General features: G+C 37.1%; 2 long non-coding RNA genes across 35 annotated transcripts in view; both read right to left on the reverse strand.

The window, feature by feature from the left end:
* The window catches only part of LOC125754547 (uncharacterized), a 132,467-nt gene that overhangs the window by 63,740 nt on the left and 49,890 nt on the right, over positions 1-18,837 (reverse strand). For 21 of the 34 annotated variants that reach the window (XR_007409135.1, XR_007409128.1, XR_007409120.1 and 18 more), the window contains 3 exons: positions 18,150-18,259; positions 2,004-2,102; positions 168-262 (listed from right to left, as the gene is read on the reverse strand). This is a non-coding gene — a long non-coding RNA (uncharacterized LOC125754547). Of the gene's footprint in view, positions 1-167; positions 263-686; positions 848-2,003; positions 2,103-18,128; positions 18,260-18,837 lie in introns of all 34 variants that reach the window. The other 13 variants (XR_007409127.1, XR_007409112.1, XR_007409122.1 and 10 more) reach the window with 9 other exon arrangements.
* Positions 3,389-18,122, reverse strand: LOC125754548 (uncharacterized). The gene is made up of 2 exons (XR_007409142.1): positions 14,238-18,122; positions 3,389-3,510 (listed from the first exon to the last, which is right to left on the reverse strand). It is a non-coding gene; the product is annotated as an uncharacterized LOC125754548 (long non-coding RNA).

The raw sequence follows: 18,837 nt of genomic DNA on the forward strand, positions 1-18,837 counted from the left end.
GTTAACATATTTCTGTGCATGTATTATATATTTTGTTCTTACAATAAACTAGAGAATATAAACTATTAAGAAAGTCATAAGGAAGAGAAAATGAACTTACAGAACTATATTGTATGAATACCATAAATTTAAACAATTATTGAAAAAAAAATCCATGTAGCTCAAACCTGTGTTTTTCAATGGTCAACTGTATATAAATAACTTCCACCATTATTCCATTGGTCAGTCCTCAATTTCATCACTTCAGCAAGCAAAAGTTAGGCTATGTATGCAGGAGAAAAAGGTAAAACATTTAAAATCTAGCCAGTCTCTGCTACTATATGCCAGTTTGACCACCAAATATCCAATTCACCACTCATCCATATATGGAAAACATCACTTCTTCCTAAATGAGGTAATACAAAAATTCCATCTAACCACTAGTTGACCCTATTCCAGTAACCACATTTAAATACTAGCGCTTGTTTTCCAAGTAATGAGCAGTTGTTTTTATTTGTTGTTTGTGGTATGAACTGAACATACTATTCAAAATTATATGCATCTCATCACCCAATATATAATGATAAAGTGAGGATGGGATAACTGTAATAAAATTTGCCCAGAATGGCCAGAATGAAAGATCCAGAGTAGACATAGCTTCATAGAAATTATGAGAATATGCTGGGCATGCATAATGAAAGTGTAACCTGGTATGAGGAAAAAATCCTGTAGTTTCTGGTCTTGTTCTCTGATAACACTCCCTTAAAACAGTATTTTTCATGGTTCCTTCCTCTGCTCTTTTAAAAGTCTTTTTTTGTTTACTATCCCCAATGGCCAAAGGTAACATGGATGATGGGGAGCATGTCTTCTGTAGAAATACATAAATGTGACACCTGCTTGTCAGGTTACTATTGGGTAATTACAATAGAGGGTTTAAGACATGCAGTCATAGACTATTTTTCAAACTAGGCTTGCCATTTCTTTGGCAATACAATTTTCTCAAAAACTTAAGAAGCTTTTTATCTATTTGCTTCCAGACAGCTCCATGTGGCAATAAACACAAATTTGTACCTAAAATTATTTTCCAAGCTTGACTTTTTCTTTTATTAGTTCCACCTACTTCCTCTCTGATTAACGACAGCCACCTTGAGGCTACAGAGACTAAGGGTCTTGAGTAATATTCTTGATCTGACTTTTTCCTGAAAAACTGAGTCATTTAGTTTTTAATTTAAAAGCTCTCTTGGACTTTTGTTGCCCAAATATTTTTTTGTTTGTTTGTTTTATCTCTTACTATTTAGGGTTCAGCATAGTTACTTTTCCAAACCTTTAATGCCCTTGATTGGTGAACCAATTCCCTTCCCTTTGGTTTCTTCCTGAATATCAACTACTTTATTGGGCAGCTTTCTTTTTCTTAAGGACTTCTAAAAAGCAACTCATAATAGCTGATGGATAATATAACTCTAACTCTTCCCAGGCACTGCTTTAAAATTAAAGGCTTGGGGTGCCTGGCTGGCTCAGTTAGTTAAGTATCTGACTCGGTGTAGGTTCAGATCATGATCTCAGGGTCCTGGGATGGAGCCCCACATCAGGCTCCATACTCTGTGTAGAGTCTGCTTATCCATCTCCCTCTGCTGCTCCCTACTTCTCTCTCTGGAATAAATAAATAAACTTAAAAAATAATAAAACAAAATAAAATCATAGAATCAGTTAATATATAGGCTTTATTTCAAGTTATTGCAAGTGAATTCTTATTAAATATTTTGCCACAAAATAATATGGATCACCAGCCTTCAATGTTATTTTTTCAGTTCCTTTGCCTCCTGCTGTCTAACTACTAAGCCAATAGCACATGATCGATTTTGTTTCTGTTGAAAAGCAATACTATCTTTCTGAGTAGGAACTTTTATACGAGTAAGGACAAGCCAGTACTCAAACAACTCCAAAATCTCAGGAAGTTAACTTGACAAATGCTCATTTTGAATTTACACAAGAGCCTAATGTTTGTTTTATTGGAGGGGACCCACATGGAAGTTTCTTCTCCAAGCTGGTGATTCACAGATCCAGGTGACTTCAAATGTCTCTGTCACCTTTGAAGACCTCAGCACACATTGCCTCCAGCTTAGCTAATAAGGAAAGAAAGAGAGGGGGAAATTTTTTAATTTTAATTTATTTTTAATGATTCAGGCTTATAAATAATGTCCATGGCTTCTACCTACATTTCTCTGGGTTGTGAGACAAAGAGAGCTATTAAATGTAATGGCAAAGTTCTTGTTTTGAACAACTGGGCAAATCATGGCACCATTTAGTGAAATAGGAAACACCGACTGAGATCAAGTTTGGAGAGTGAGTATTGTGAGTGTGAGTACTTCACACACATTAAGTAAAGGATCCATAAAAGACCTTCAAATGGAGGTATTAATTAGATAGTTGGATGTACAATTCTAGATTTTAGGGGTAATGTCAGTGTTGGTGATATAAATTTAGGAGACATCAAAAAATAGAAGGTGTAATGTTATAGGACCAGATAAATTCACTCAGGCATTACACACAGCTAGGGAAGAGAAGAAGGCCAAAGACAGTACTCTAGGGCATTCCAACATCTAGAAAGAAGTCTGGAGAATCTGGCAAAGAAATCTAAGAAGTTATCAGTGAGTTAGAAGGAAAACTGGGAGACTGTCAAATCCAGAATTCCAAAGAAAGAAAATGTTTCAAGAACGGAAAAAAAAAAAAAAAAAAAAAAAAAATCAATGCTCTCCCAGCTCAGATAAGATGAGGGCCAAGAGTAAACCAGTGAATCTGGTCAAATGAAGGCCACTAGTAACCTAAACAGGAGCAAAGACTTTGGAATTGGTGGGAGAAGAAGATGGATATAACTTGGTTTTAGAGTAAACAGAACAGAAAAATAGGGTAGTTACTGGAGAAGAGGGGGAGATGGGCTATATTAAGGAATGAATTATGATAGCATATTTGTAAATGATCCAGTGGAAAGAAGATATTAAAGAGACAAAAGAAAAATAATAAATGTAGCACAAGATGTGATTGAGGAGAACGGGGATGGAAATTTCATATATACAAGGAGAGCTGGTCTTAGAAAGACTTTATTTATTTATTTATTTATTTATTTATTTATTTATTTATTGAAGAAAATATTGGGTCTGTAGTAGAAAAAAATAAAGATGTTCTTTCCTGATTCTTCCTTTCTTTCTTTCTTTCTTTCTTTCTTTCTTTCTTTCTTTCTTTCTTTCTTTCTTCTTTCTTTCTTTCTTTCTTTCTTTCTTTCTTTTTTTTTTTTTCTAAGAAGAAGATAGAAACAGGATAACCAATTTAGAGTGAGGAGTAGGCATCTGAGATGAGAGGGAAGGAAGAAAATGTTTTTCTCAGAAAAGATTATACCACTCTCAATACTGACCCTGAGAATTGTTGTTTTAGCAGAAGCTTGAAGGTTGATGGGCAGACCTTTGCAGTGATGTTGGATGCACCTTAGCTGGTTGCTTACCACAAGGGGTGGGAGGTGCTTAGCCTGGTGCTGGCCTAAGCAAAAGCACAGTTTATGTCAGGTTTGGACAGTTTCAGAGTGCAAGTTGCTATAGCTTGATCTTGAACTTTACAGGCACAGTGAAGCAAAGAGCTGCTTTTTAACTTCAAGGCAGCTGATTCTCACATACCTTATAGAGCAGTGCTTCTCAAATTAGCTTTGGTGAAAGAACATTTTTCACTTCTGTTATTTTTTAAACTTGAAATTCATCTTAAACCAACACTTTTGTAAAATATAATATCAATTAGCTATTTTAAAAATTGAGTGAAAAATATTTTTTATATTTTTTCACAAAAAATATAAACCTCAGTCTATCGTCATTTTAGTCAACAGATAAAAAATATTCTCCAATAAATATAATCAGAACAAGCATAAAACAGTGAAAAATAAAGAATTATAAATTTAAAGACACTATTCATTGAAATTATTTGTATATAGGATTAATACAGAGAATCTCCCTGTGTTCATAACTTATTCCTCAATTGTGACTCACAAAACTTGCATGTGATGTAGTGTGATTCCTTACGTTAGGGACCTAAAGTCACTCTTAGAGTAAACCTATGTATGTACATAAATATTTAAAAGTTCTGCAGTGACAAATGAACTTCTTTTTCTTTTTGCTTCTTAACTTACCTAATAGGTTGAATGAGTACTACTTACAGGGGATAATGATATCTACACTGATTCAATGTTTTGTTTTGTTTATCATTCTCCTTCTTGAGTCTTAAAATCAGTCTGACATAAGTAGGTTAACAGGAACAAAGAAAAAATAAAGTAGTTTTAGCAAGCTTGAATACTGATTTTAAATTTTATTGAGAAAGAAGCAAGAAATGTTATACTTTTAAAATTCATGCCTAATTCTTTACTAGCAGTCAGGTCTAACAATTTATTCTGTAAAGTTATTATTAAACTTAAATTATCTTCTGGTAGATGAAAAAGATTCGGGATTCATTAATTTCCTATTCATGTATCTTCATTTGATTGAAAATAAAATTCAAAATATGCTATCAAGTTTTTAAGGTGTTTGTTGACAGCTTTCCACAGATTTGCAAAATCAAACTGATTACCTACTTCACGGGTAGTTGTTATTTATTGAATATGGCTTTAATAATTATTTTTTTAAGATTTTATTTATTTATTCATGAGAGACACATATATACAGAGAAGGCAGAGACACAGGCAGAGGGAGAAGCAGGCTCCACGCAGGGAGCCCAATGTGGGACTTGATACCAGGACTCCAGAATCACACCCTGGGCCAAAGGCAGGCACCAAACCATTGAGCCACCTAAGGATCCTGGCCTTAATAGTAGAAACTCTGTTCTTTCAAGCTTTCTACTTGCATTTACCCTTTGTTAGTGGATGTTCTTGGTCTCTCATGCAGACCTCTTTAGTCAGATTCTCTTGCTGCTGAGAGTGCCACTATAGCTCCTGATTGTATCTTCTGTGCCATGACTCTCCAAAACTCTCCATTGGTCAAGCTAAGGCTAAACTTCATTTAAACCCACAGCTTTGTCTAAGCTTCCTCTCTTGATTTATTCTGCTTTCCCCATTCTCCAATAGACTTTTACCAGAGAGCATACCCTCAATAAATCCCCTGAGCAAGAATCCATAGGTTCTGGTTATAGGGAAATGACCCCAAGACCTGATGACACAGACTGCTGTTATTCTATATCTTTAAACTTTGCAAGAAGTCAGCAACAGTCAATCACTTAGTGACAAGACATTAGGCATTATGCAAAATTAGGTTTTTCTCCCAGAAATGGTTGCATATTGGCAAAATTAAAATTCTGCTATGATATTTCTCCCTGTTGAATTTATATTCACAAGTGTTAAAGTCTGAAAACATCCTGGAGAGGATTGATCTAATACTTTATTCTTCCAAGACTCTTTCCCTTAGAAACTACTGAGTTTCTGCCATTGTTTTTGGCAACACTAAGTACCAATTATAGGAACATAATTTTGCCTGAGGAACTGCTTTTGGGAAAAAGGTTGGCTCGGTTTTAAATTTGGTGAGCGTGGGACTAATTCTACTTTAATTTTGCATATGTTATCATCTTCAAGTGTTCTTTAAAAGTGAGGTACATTGAAAACTTGACATGAAATTAATTCCATTTGTGAGGCCATAAAAATTTCATAAAAAATCTTATTCCAGTGAGAGCCCAAAAAGTCTACACAAGCATTAAATTTTCTGGCGAGGACTGAACAAGTATGAAATTAAAGAGGATTTTTTTTGTTTTAATTTCTTTGGATATTTAACTCATGAAGGAAACAGATTTTGATTTCACAATTTTAGACTCCAACTCATAAAAAGGTTTTATTTGTGGATTTTCCTTTCTTCACCTCCAGGATAGAGTAAGGGCTAGGAATAGAAATAATAGAATTTGATGGTGAGAATAGGCTCAAATGTCAATTTTGAGCATCTCTATCAAGGTGCTATTTTATTATTAGAGTATTTTAATCTTGCCACTAGATTTCACTACAGAATGTATGCTACATTATAATGGACTACATGGAATATCAAAATGTGGGATAAATTGGGTGGCTTGGAGTTTTGTCTTTTTTAAAAAATTCTATTCTGATTTATTTCGGAGACTTTTGGCAATAAATGTGATTTGTCCATCAGTAGTCCCAGAATAATCCCCAAAGAAGAAAAAGATTGGCATTGAGGAGCTAGTCATAATATTGGTTTAAGACTTTGCAATGAAACTGCTTATATCCTTCCCCAAATGGTAGGAGTGTAGACCATAGCTCTAGATGGATATCTATTAGATTAAGAGAACCAAAACCTGTCTCCCATTATCTGTGACCATACTAATTAATTGTTTTACTTTACAAAGTATTTTGTGGTAATTTTCTCATATAGCATTAGATAACCAGAAATCTCCATATCAGGGGCTGCCCTGGAGATGTGCAACCAATCTGTATAATTCTAAGATTTAGGAAGAACACTTATTTAGATTTATAAGCTATATGCTATAACCTAGACTTTTTCCATGATAAAGGGTTATTTTATGTTCCATTTGAAAAATATTCTCTTTTTTCTGAATTGGATCAGAACTCAGGCAGGGAACAGGGATGCTATTTATTGGGGGTGGGGGTCCCTTAATGATTTCAACAATGTAATTCAATTAAAGAAAAAAGCATGAAACTATAAATTTAGCCAAGTAGGAAGTATAGATAAACCCTGTTTTTATTTTTATGTCTCAAAATTATACAGTCAATCCTAAAGCAGCTAAACTATTCAATATCATGCATGTACTTTATAAAAAGCCACTTTTCAAAATCATGCAATGCAAAACCACTGAGCCCTATAGTGATATAGCTGAATGCTTAGGTTCCAAAATGTTAAAATGTCTTAGGTTTAAATTTCCATTGTGATGGTAAATAGGAAAAGTGGTATATCATCATATGATTAAAACATATGCAATTCTTGATTACTAAATATAAAAAATAAAGTGTTTTTTTTTAAATTATTACATCTATTGTGAAGTAATTGAGAGATATGTTCCACAGAATTGGCAGGAGTTTGCAATAAACTACTATTTGCATTTTAATGCATAGTTTTATATGGATCCATTACATGAAGCAAGACTTGTATAAAAGCTCCAGATTTGGATGGGCCTAGCTCACTTTATGTGAAATAAGCAAAGTTAAAAAAAATATTTTTTTCAAGTAGATGGCTGGGTGACCTTCAAATATATGGTTATTTGAAAAAAGAGAGAAAGTTAATGGGATATCACAAGGCAAACAAGATAGGAAACTCTATCAGGTTAGTAAAACCCTGTGCTGAACCTAATACAGGAAACATGTAGAAAGTTAGTAAATAACTCTCTAACTAAATATGTTAGAGAAACTAACATAAAGAAATGGAAAAATCTCTGAAGATACAGTTGAAAATGCATGGAAAATTGATATACTGTAGTAGAAAAAGAGTGGATTTCCTAGATCGATGATATGAGAATAGAGCCAACTTCAGTTATATGGAGCCCTAAGTGGGACTCGATCCCAGGACCCCGGGATCACGTCCTAAGCCAAAGGCAGATGTTCAACCACTAAGCCCCCCAGGCATCCCTATTTGAGAGAATTTTAAACATACTTCCCCAAAATGACTTTTTGGAGCATGTTTATACCAGCATTGTTTATAAAAGCCACAAACTGTAAACAAGTCAAAGGTCCATCAGTAAGAGAATAGATGAATAAATTGTGATATATTTATGCAATGGAACACAACTAGTTACAGAAAGCATGAACTACTGATACACACACAACAAGGATGAGTTTTAAAACCATGAAGGTGAGTGAAAGAAGCTAGACATCACAGAGCATATATTGTGTGGTTGCTGTATGTAGTCTCAAAGAAAAAGCAAAACTAATCTATGGAGGTAGAAATCAGTGAGTTAAAAAAAAAAAAAAAAAGAAAGAAATCAGTGAGCTACCCCTTGGAGCATGTTGATGGAATGGAAGTTGATATAAAATGATCAAGTCTGAGATTATGGAGGAGAGAAAAGCTTGCAGGACTTAGTAATAGTAGCAGAATGAGTCTATAATAATAAAGAGAGTCCAGAAGAGCAACAAACCAAACTAAGTGACCGGCAGACCTGAAACCTGGCCAAGATTCTGCTGGCCACAACCATGGATGACCCACGGGAAAGACAGAGGCACCTCAAGAAGCTGGCTTCAGGGACAGGTAAGGAGGATGGCCCTGGTCCCCCGCGGGAGAGCCCTAAACTGAACAAAAACCAATGTGCTTATTGCAAAGAAGAGGGCCACTGGGTGAAAGACTGCCCTAACAAAAGATGTAAGGCCCCTGCCAAGATCTTGGAGATGGAGGACCTGGATGGTTAGGGGAGTCTGGGTTTGGCACCCTTCCCGAGCCCAGGGTAACTCTTAAAGTGAAGGGGCAACCTGTTGAATTCCTAGTGGACACTGGGGCACAACATTCGGTTTTATTACAACCTCATGGGAAGTTGGCAAACAAGACTTCATGGGTGGAAGGGGCCACGGGCACCAAACAGTACTCATGGACTACCCGAAGAACTGAGGATCTCGGCGTGGGCCAGGTATCCCGTTCCTTCGTGGTCATCCCTGAGTGTCCCTACCCGTTGTTAAGTAGGGATTTGCTCACCAAGATGGGAGCACAAATTTGCTTCCATCCTGAAGGGGCAAAAAATCCTAAACAAAGAGGGGCACCGGATTCAGGTGCTTGTCCTGAGTTTAGAAGACGAATATCATCGCCATCAAATGCCCTCAGCCCCAATGACTGACATTGACTGTTGGCTGCAGGAATTTCCCCAAGCATGGGCAGAAACTGGGGGAATTGGGATGGCCCCGCACCGACCAGCCATATACATAGAACTAAAGCTGGGGGCAGACCCCGTCAGGGTCCGCCAATACCCCATGCCTCTCATCTCCCTAACCCAGACTGGGACCCCCCTCTGCATGACTGTCAAGAAATTTTGGCACAGGTGCACAGAATCAGAGATCTCCAGGACCAGCCACCGCAGAATGCGGATGCCACCTGGTACACTGATGGCAGCATTCACTGAGAAGGAATCGGATATGCGGGGGCAGCTGTAACCATGGAAACAGAGACCCAATCCGGGGGCACCGACCCTGCTGGACACCGCCAACTATACTGATGCTGATTTACACTGGATCAAACGCTTGCCTATGACCCAGTGTTTCGTGGCTGGGGGAGGGCCGCAGACCCCAGCATCATCCTGCCAGAGGAACTAGGACGGCGAGTCCTATCCAAAATGTGTCAGAGTACTCATATGGGAACAAGGAAGATGGAAGACCTCATACGACATGCAAAGATCACTATTAAAGACTCTCGAGCAAAGATGGAGCAGATTGTGGTGAGCTGTCACGCATACCAGTTAACTAATGCCACCACCCATGGATCTAACCCGGCTCCGAGGGGACTGCCCAGGAGCCTACTGGGAAGTGGACTTCACTAAGGTAAAACCTGGAAAATACGGATACAGGTATTTACTAGTGTTTGTAGATACTTTTTCAGGATGGACAGAGGCATTTCCCACCAAACATGAAACGGCACAGACCGTGACCAAGAAACTGCTGGAAGACCTCTTACCGAGGTATGGTTTTCTTGTTAGGATTGGATCAGACAATGGACCAGGATTCGTCTCTAAGGTAACACGGGGAGTGGCACTAGTACTTGGGGCAGATTGGAAATTACACTGTGCATATAGGCCCCAGAGCTCCGGACAGGTAGAGGATGAACAGAACATTAAAGGAGCCCTTAACTGAATTAGCCCTGGAGACTGGCGGGGACTGGGTGACTCTCCTCCCCTCCATCCTATATAGGGCGAGGAATTCCCCATTTAAGATGGGACTGACTCCCTACGAGATCATGTTTGGTCTTCCTCCACCTATTATCCCCAATTTAAAACCTGAGGTGCTTGCTGAGTTTGATGATCACCAACTTGTTTTCTCCCTCCAAATGTCACAACGAACCCATGAGCAGGTGTGGCCTAAGATGAGGGCCCTCTATGAGACTGGGCCACCCCCGGACTCCCATTGATATCGGCCAGGTGACTGGGTGTAGGTGCAGAGATACCAACACCAAACACTTCAACCTCACTGGAAGGGACCCTACATTGTGATCCTGACCACTCCCACTGCTCTCAAGGTCGACGAGATTACTCCCTGGGTCCTCAACACCCACGTCTGGCCAGCTGACCCACAGGCCATTCTCAAGCACTTTGTTCCAGAATGGAAAAGCCAACCAGACAAGGACAATCCCCTAAAGCTAAGACTGTGCGGTTCTCACTTATTTCCCACCTCCAAGACTCCCTAGTCTGAGGTTGTCTTTCAAAATAGAAGATTAGACTTAGTCTTCTTACAACAAAGGGTGTGTGTGTGGGGGGGGTGGTTATGTGCTGCCTTGAATGTAGGATGCTGCTTCTTCACTGGAATGTAAATGGGAGCGAGAACAGCAACAAGGTTGGTTCGAATCCTGGTTTAATCATTCCCCCTGGCTCACTCTGAGAGCGACCTGGACCCATGATTGGGTCCTTCCTTAGGTTCTCTGAGAGGGGGAAATGTGGAAGCTGAGAAAATTGAGGCCATTCCACTTTAAGTTTAGTGTTAGCACGAGTACAGCCATCCCAGGCCCCTGTGAATAAGAGCTGAACTTTACCTTACTTCAGTTACAGGAAGAAAACAGCTTACAGCTTAATGTCCTAGAAAGCCCCATATTAGAATAAGAACAGAGCCCAGGCCAAGGGCAGGAAGCCCCTATTAGAATAAGAACAGTGCTCAATGCCCTTGAAAGCCCCATATCAGAATGTAAACAGAACTTGAGAAATTCCTCCACCCCTTCTGGAGGTCCCCTAGACCAGCTCTTAAAACTCAGCTGAAACCCACCTCGGGGTCCAAGTCCCTGCTCCCCTGTGTTGGGTATACTTGGACCCAAGCTTGAGCTTGTAGATAAACCCTCGTGTGTTTGCCAAAAAAAAAAAAAAAAATTACCGGTATATACATTTATCAAATCTCTTCTGTTTATGAAATTAAGATCTGTACCTCTCACATATATAAACTTGATTTCATTAATAAAATCAAATTCATTTTGTGTAGCCTTAGAGTATGGGTATAGCTGAAGTAGTAGAAAAATTCAATGATTCCATAAAGAACTCATAAGCCATAATCACTGGTCAACACTGGTCAATAATTCCTTAAGAGGACTCCATGTTTGATGATGTACATCCTCCCACATGTAGGCCTAATTGGGAGAACCCGAAACAGGGATGTGGCAGCCAGGGAAGAGAAAGAAAGGATGTAATTTTAGGGACTCTGTAAAGGAAAAACTCCTCTGTGTTTCTCTCCTACTCTCAATACTTCATTTCTGACATCTCTGTGATCAGATGTGTGTGGGTTTTTCCCTACTACCAAGCAATTCTCCAGTTTTCTGGACACCAACTAGGTGTCTTACAATTTAGTTCTGACATTTCCTGCCTGGAAATAGTGTCAGATCCCACAAGTTAAAGACTCAGTCCCACAAGCCTGTCTCCTCCCACTACCACTTCAGATGCTAATCAAAAGTACTAGTCATTGCCTGTACTTCTGACCAACTGGTTATAAATCAGAGATTTCCTATGATCTTCTTCCTCATATTCAATTAATTTGCTAGAGTGGCTCACAGGACTCAGGAAAATAATTACTTATTAGACTACTGGCTTATTATAACAGGATATAACTCAAAAATAGCTAGTAGAAGACACGGATAGGGTAAGATATGGGGGCAGGAGTGCAGGGCTTCCGTTCCCTTTCCAGGCACACCACCTTCCTAACACCTCTACATGTTCAGTCTTAAAAGAAAATTTTCCACAGACAATTTACTGATCTAGTAAGCTTCTATTCAGCAATTCATGAATCAAGTAGCATCCAATCTAGCACAGAGAAAAGAGGTCCAAAGAGCTATGTACAAAGCAAGAGAGTTTTATAGATTAAAGTGAACAAGAACAAGGAAGTTAATATTGGGCATTTGCTGATTTGTTAAAGCAAGGTTACTTTCTTTATATGAAGCAAAGGGAAGTCTTGGAGCTGGGTCAGGGAAACTGTCCTGAGTATGCACGCACTGAAGCACTGATTAGTTGACCTAGGGCTTCTTCTTGGAGAGCTAAGCACAGAAACTTAGGTACATTTTGGTGTGCTGATATGAATTTAGCGTGAGTGACTCCATCTTGGGTCTAATCTGCTTACTTTCACATTACCAACCCCAAAGCTTCCCAAATCCCCTCCTTTTGAGTTTTTATGGAGGTTTCATGACAAAGGTATGATTGACTAAATCTTTAGTCACTGATGATTGATGCAATCTCCAGCCACTCTCCCCTTCCCAGATATCTAGTGAAGGTGGAATGGGGCTGAAATTTCTAGCACTCTACTCATAGACTGGTAGCCTTGGCAACCAGCCTCCATCTTTAGGGACTTTCCAAGAGTTAACAATTAACTCTGGTATTGTTGAAGGGGATTGTTATGAATAACAAAAGAAAATTTTCTTTCTCCTATCTCTTAGTAAATTTCAAGGGTTTTAGGATTTCTATCCCAGAAATAGAGATGGAGACCAAATACATATTTCTTAATAAAAATTACAATACACAGACTCCAACAAGTTGGATTGCCAGGAAAGACCTTAAATATCTCAGTAACGATCCACTAGTGTCTTTTTATGTAAAAAGGCATAACCAATCTGCATACATTTTTGGCTAACTTTTCATTCAGGTATCTTGTTACTTATCTTTTTCTGGACAAGAGATTTTTAATTCTGATCACAATTTAAAATCATCCAAATCTTTATTTATTTATTTTTTTTTAATTTTTATTTATTTATGATAGTCACAGAGAGAGAGAGAGAGAGAGGCAGAGACACAGGCAGAGGGAGAAGCAGGCTCCATGCACCGGGAGCCCGATGTGGGATTCGATCCCGGGTCTCCAGGATCGCGCCCTGGGCCAAAGGCAGGCGCCAAACCGCTGCGCCACCCAGGGATCCCCTCATCCAAATCTTTAAAGACATACCAAAAATTCAAGACTACCCTGGAACAATTAATCAAAATCTACAAGAGTTAAGTTTGAGAACTGGTATCTTTCAAAGGACCACCCTCTCCTGCCAAATGTACTAGCATTATGGCTTTGAATGTTTATCTGATATCATATCCCTTTTCCTCCATTCTCTGTACAGAGATTTGTTCTACCTCTGACTTCTGCCATTCTGTCAGTTTGTTGATAATTATGTACTTAGGTTCTAGCCTTTGCAGACCTGGGCAATTGTAGCCCATTTGTCTCTAATTATTGAGTCTTCATACCTGCTGGTCTTATTCTGCCTACATCCAGCTAACTAGAATCACTGAGGCTATTATTGCTGGTGGTTTCCTGGTTTGAAACCTGCTGATTCTACGGAAAACAAGCTCTTTGAATGTTAAAGCTGTCTGGAAAACCACTGTCAAATATTTTATCTCATCCTATTTCTGATTATATTTACCCTATGCTCCTTGAACACTAGAAATAATGTGGAGAAAAAGTACCATGGTCATTATGCTGAAAATATGTTTGGGAAATTAAGGGGAGAAATAGTTTTCTGCTTCTAACTTGTAACATGGGTCCAAATTAGCTTTAAAATCACCTGCCAACATTCATTAAGCCAAAAGCATATTTGAAAGAGTCGGCTGAATGGAAACGTTGGTTGAAGTGCCAAATCCATTCTTTTTTAATACTGTTTAGGCTAGTTACACAGTAACTGCTTTAGGAGTGCTTGTTGTTGTTGTTGTTGTTGTTGTTGTTGTTTTGGTTGTTTTTGTTTTAATAGCACTGGTTCTAAGAGTTTACCAAAACCTTCTCTTACATCTTAACTTTTTAAATAGGTACTTGGCATCCTAGCATTGCATTAGGTACATAATTCTCTGAATTAAATGAGAATAGTTTTCTTTGGTGGTACTATAACTCAGGAGGAGGAATTCTAGATTGTGGTGGGAAGTCACATTTGTCACCTGGAAGTGGAAAGGACCTGCCAGTTCATGAAGAGGGGTTTTGTTGAACACAAGATAAAACTGTGCCAAAGTTCAGTTTTCCTTTCACTCATGGCAATGCAGGCATAAACATCTTAAAGTAATTATGTGAATTGACAAGTACTCATTCTTAATTCAATGTAAACAGTTGATAAGATTGAGTTAATACTGAGATACAATCTGTTTGGATGATTTCCCACCTGCTTAGGAATCAAAAGGCCATAAGGAATGGAATGAAACAAGAAGTTTGTTTGGCATATCCATGTGTCCTTCTCTTCATTGTCAATGCCACTTAAAACAAATCTGATTTATTCAGGTTTGAATCTGCATTCCCAGCACTATTTGCACTGGGAAAATATAATTTGCATGTCACCATCTGTGAAGAAAGATTATTAAACAATAAAGGATTAAGAGATAAACAGCAAAGCCTTGTAGCAATACGTTGAGTCCAAAATTTAAATGCTGAGAATCTAAAAGATTTGTTTAAGGGCTTTTGAATTGTTTTAGGGTGCTGACTCTGTTCTTGGAATTGAAAGAAGTATAAAAATATGTAAAAATGCCTTGTTGTTAGATTATCAATCCAGGAGTTTTTTTATTAATATAGTCATATTTTAAGTTTTAATTTATGCTACATCAATTTGGTTTCCTCCCTCACTTACTGTAAATATTATGAAATTCAATATATTTTATATGAGACAATTTATAACCTCTATAATGCCTAAAAATAAACTGTATCTCCAATTAACATTTATCATCGAAGCCAATCATTTGTCTCTGGGTAATATTTACAGTTGAAACAATAAACATCAAGGTCATTAATTTTGTTCCTTTTTAAATTTCTGTTTTCAAAGTTAATAATTTGTTTACCTATACATCAGTTTCACTTTGAAGAAAACCATTTATAAAAGAAAAACATTTTTTTATGTTTCAGACTTGTATTAGGATTTCACAGACAGTCTTATACCACTGGTATACTATTACTGACCCCCAAGATACTTATGTTAGGTAAACTTTCCTGAGATGGTATTTCTAGGCAAAGCAGAGGGAGGTATTTTAGATATAAAAAAACTTATTTTGCCACCATGATCTGTGAATAGAGAGCTACTGGCTCTAAACAAAATATGATTCCAGATTTTTAAAGTAAGCTCAGTAAAAGTCATTCTTTGTAATGAAAATTGATGAAAAATCAACATAAAATGAGTAAGATAAAAATGACAACAAAAATCAATTTGATAAGTGTTATGCTTATGCACAGAAAGTCTCTGCCAGTTCTCAAAAATGAGTCAAAACATAACTGATAGAAGTTAACTGGTGACTACAAAATGTCAAAATCATATTGAGGTAAGACTTGAGTTACATTACAATCTAGAAAAAAGGAAAACAGAAGATTGAGAGACTACTCATTGGTGTTCTTTAATTGGGGTGTGACAGCTTTTGCTAATCACAACTCCACACTGTAGGAATATCCTTGAAATAGAGAAGGATAATTCATCAGCTAATATTCCTTTATAACTTATATTGTGATACAATGCATTTTCTGGGTTGATTTTCTCTCCTAATTTTATAATTACTAAACAAGAGGGGATGCTGAATATCTCTGACAGATGCTTCTTTCTTTCTTTCTTTCTTTCTTTCTTTCTTTCTTTCTTTCTTTCTTCTTTCTTTCTTTCTTTCTTTCTTTCTTTCTTTCTTTCTTTCTTTCTTTTTCTTTCACACGAGCAGACATTTCTCCAAAGACATATAAATGCCCAATAGACACATGAAAAAATGGACTACTACTCAAACGTAAAACAAAAAATAAAAATAAAATTAAAAAAAAGGAAATCTTGCCATTTGCAATGATGTGGATGGAACTAGAGGATATTATACTAAGCAAATTAAGTCAATTAGAGAAAGACAATTATCACATGTTCTCACTCATATGTGGAATTTAGGAAATAAAATAGAGGATCATAGAGGAAGAGAAGAAAAAATAAAACAAGATGAAATCAGAGAAGGAGACAAACTATAAGAAACCTTTAATCATAGGAAACAAACTGAGCATTGCTGGAGGGGAGGAAAGAGGGGATAGAATAATTGGGTGATGAACATTAAGGAGGGCATGTGATGTAATGAGTACTGGGTATTATACAAGGCTGATGAATCACTAACCTCTATCTCTGAAACCAACAATACATTATATGTTAATTAATTGGATTTAAATAAAATTTAGAAAAAGAATAGACGTCTCATACTACAAAGCAGTAATATAGAAGTTGGGAAAATAGTCACAAAAAGAGTGACAAAGACGTAAAAGAGAATATCAAATAATGTAAAACAGGAGTTGACAGGACTGGTGATGGAGATATGCTAAGTTGGATAGCCTTTCTTAAGGTATTGTTTTTTGGTTGTTGTTTTTTTTAATACTTATTTATTTATTTAGTTTAGAGGGGGTAGGGGCAGGAGAAGAGGGAGAGAGAGAATCTCAAGGAGACTCTTTACCTAACACAGAGCCCAATGTGGGGCTCAATCTCATGACCCTGAGATCATGACCCTGAGATTATGAGCTGAGCCGAAACCAAGAGTCTAACACACTTAACTGACTGAGCCATCCAAGTGCCCTATTTATTAAAGTATTCTTGACAGGTCTTCAAGGACCATGGATCAAGTTGCTTTAACAACAGGGAGGAAAGGGATCCCTGGGTGGCGCAGCGGTTTGGCTCCTGCCTTTGGCCCAGGGCGCGATCCTGGAGACCCGGGATCAAATCCCACATCAGGCTCCTGGTACATGGAGCCTGCTTCTCCCTCTGCCTATGTCTCTGCCTCTCTCTCTCTCTCTGTGTGACTATCATAAATAAATAAAAATTAAAAAAAAAAAAACAGGGAGAAAAAAAATTAAGAGTTGTATCTAACTTTCACAAAGGATGTTCATCAAGATATTCAAGTGCCATACAGTTTGAAGTATATAGTCAGAGAAGGGAGTGATCAACATGGACTTATTCTAGATTCTAGTTTTTACTAGGATAGGAACTGAAAAAGATTCTAAATAGATTATCATTATAAGAACTTTTCTTTAAAACACAGAATACATTTTTTTAAGCCAAAAAAAAAAGAGTACAATTGGTTAAACTGTAAAAAAATCTTGGGACCCATGGAGAAAAGAATGGTAGACTGGAATGTTGGTCTTTTATGTGACTATACTTCACAACTAGTCTTGCAAATATTGCTTCTTGTGTCATCCGTCCCAGGGAGAAAACCTAGTGTGACATCATGTTCTGAATCACAAATTAAGGAGGTTTTTGAAGTGTTATCTTAATAATAAGATATTCTCAATACTTTTACAGTATGTTCTCTTAAACATTATAGTTAAGGTCAAATGGCTTCATTACAAATTAAGGGTTGGTTTTATTTTCCATATTGATCATATTTTGCTAAAAACAAAACACTTCACTCTCTTTTATGTTTACATTATTGCAAAAAAAACAGGCTTAAGAAAACACTTTTATGTTTGTAGTGCTTAATAGTACTTTCAGAGGAAGTACGCATAACATTAATATCTGTTCAGAAACCTTTGTGGATATAGACACTGAATGTTGGGTCATGTATAGGTAATTATTCTTAGGCTGTTACAGGAATTATACCTAAGTGAAATGATTAAATAATGGAAGGATAAGACAGCAACAAAAACATACCATGTATATAGTACATGATGGATACATTAGGATGGATTGCTACTTATGTTTTTAGGTACTAGGAAAAGGATGTAAGGATAGGATGTAAACATACATGTGTACATATTGTAATGTGTTCAAGAAATATAGCATTGAGATATGTGGTTGGCTTAGGGTAGAATATTTGACACATCAGTGTATGCTAGGTGACTTGAGAACCTGGTTTTTGAACTGAAAACATCTACACTGAAGTTGAGTTTATCTCCTGACTGGAGAGAAGCTATACATCAATGTCATACCATTTCCTTCAAAGAATCACTATCATTTTAAGTCAGAAAGAGATTTTTAGACAAAAATCTATGCCTATTGATGATTAATGATATTATGTTATCAAATACATTTCTGTGATACTCAAGATGTTACTATATAATGCGAACATACAGATCTTTAAAATATGTTTACTATTACTAGCCAAGTTCAGTCATGTATTGGATATGTTAAATCCCAGTAGTCATGAAATGTTGATCAGCAAACCAAGTCTCCAGATGAAATCTCTTATGGAAATTCAGTACCTAGAACATGAAAATATGAAAGTGAACTTCTTGAAATGTTACATAGACTAGGAACACCAATTACAATATTTTTCTGATCTCCACCTCTCTTTTTTTTTTAGGGGAACTCCCACTCTCCTAATTATCTGTTAACCACAGTTTTAAAATTATTATTTTTTTTTGCCATTGCACAACATTATTTTTATTCAAGCTTTTATTTAAATTCCAGCAGTTAGCATACAGTGTAATATTACTTTCAGGTGTAGAATTAACTGATTCATCACTTACATACAAAAACTTATTACTGGTGCACTCCTTAATCCTCAACACCTATTTAACCCATCTTCCTTCTGGTAACCCTCAGTTTGTTCTCTATAATTAAGAGTATGTTATTTGGTTTACCACTCTTTTTTCCCCCCTTTATATTTGTTTGTCTGTTATATCTATATATAATAGATATTTGGGCTCTTTCCATGATATGTCTATTGTTGATAATGCTGCTATAAACATCAGGGTGTGTGTATCCTGTTGAATTAGTATTTCTATATTCTTTATGTAAATACCCAGTAGTACAATTTGCTGGATCATAGGGTAGTTCT

The sequence above is a fragment of the Canis lupus genome, chromosome 38, assembly GCF_003254725.2.
Source record: "Canis lupus dingo isolate Sandy chromosome 38, ASM325472v2, whole genome shotgun sequence".
Taxonomy (NCBI): domain Eukaryota; kingdom Metazoa; phylum Chordata; class Mammalia; order Carnivora; family Canidae; genus Canis; species Canis lupus.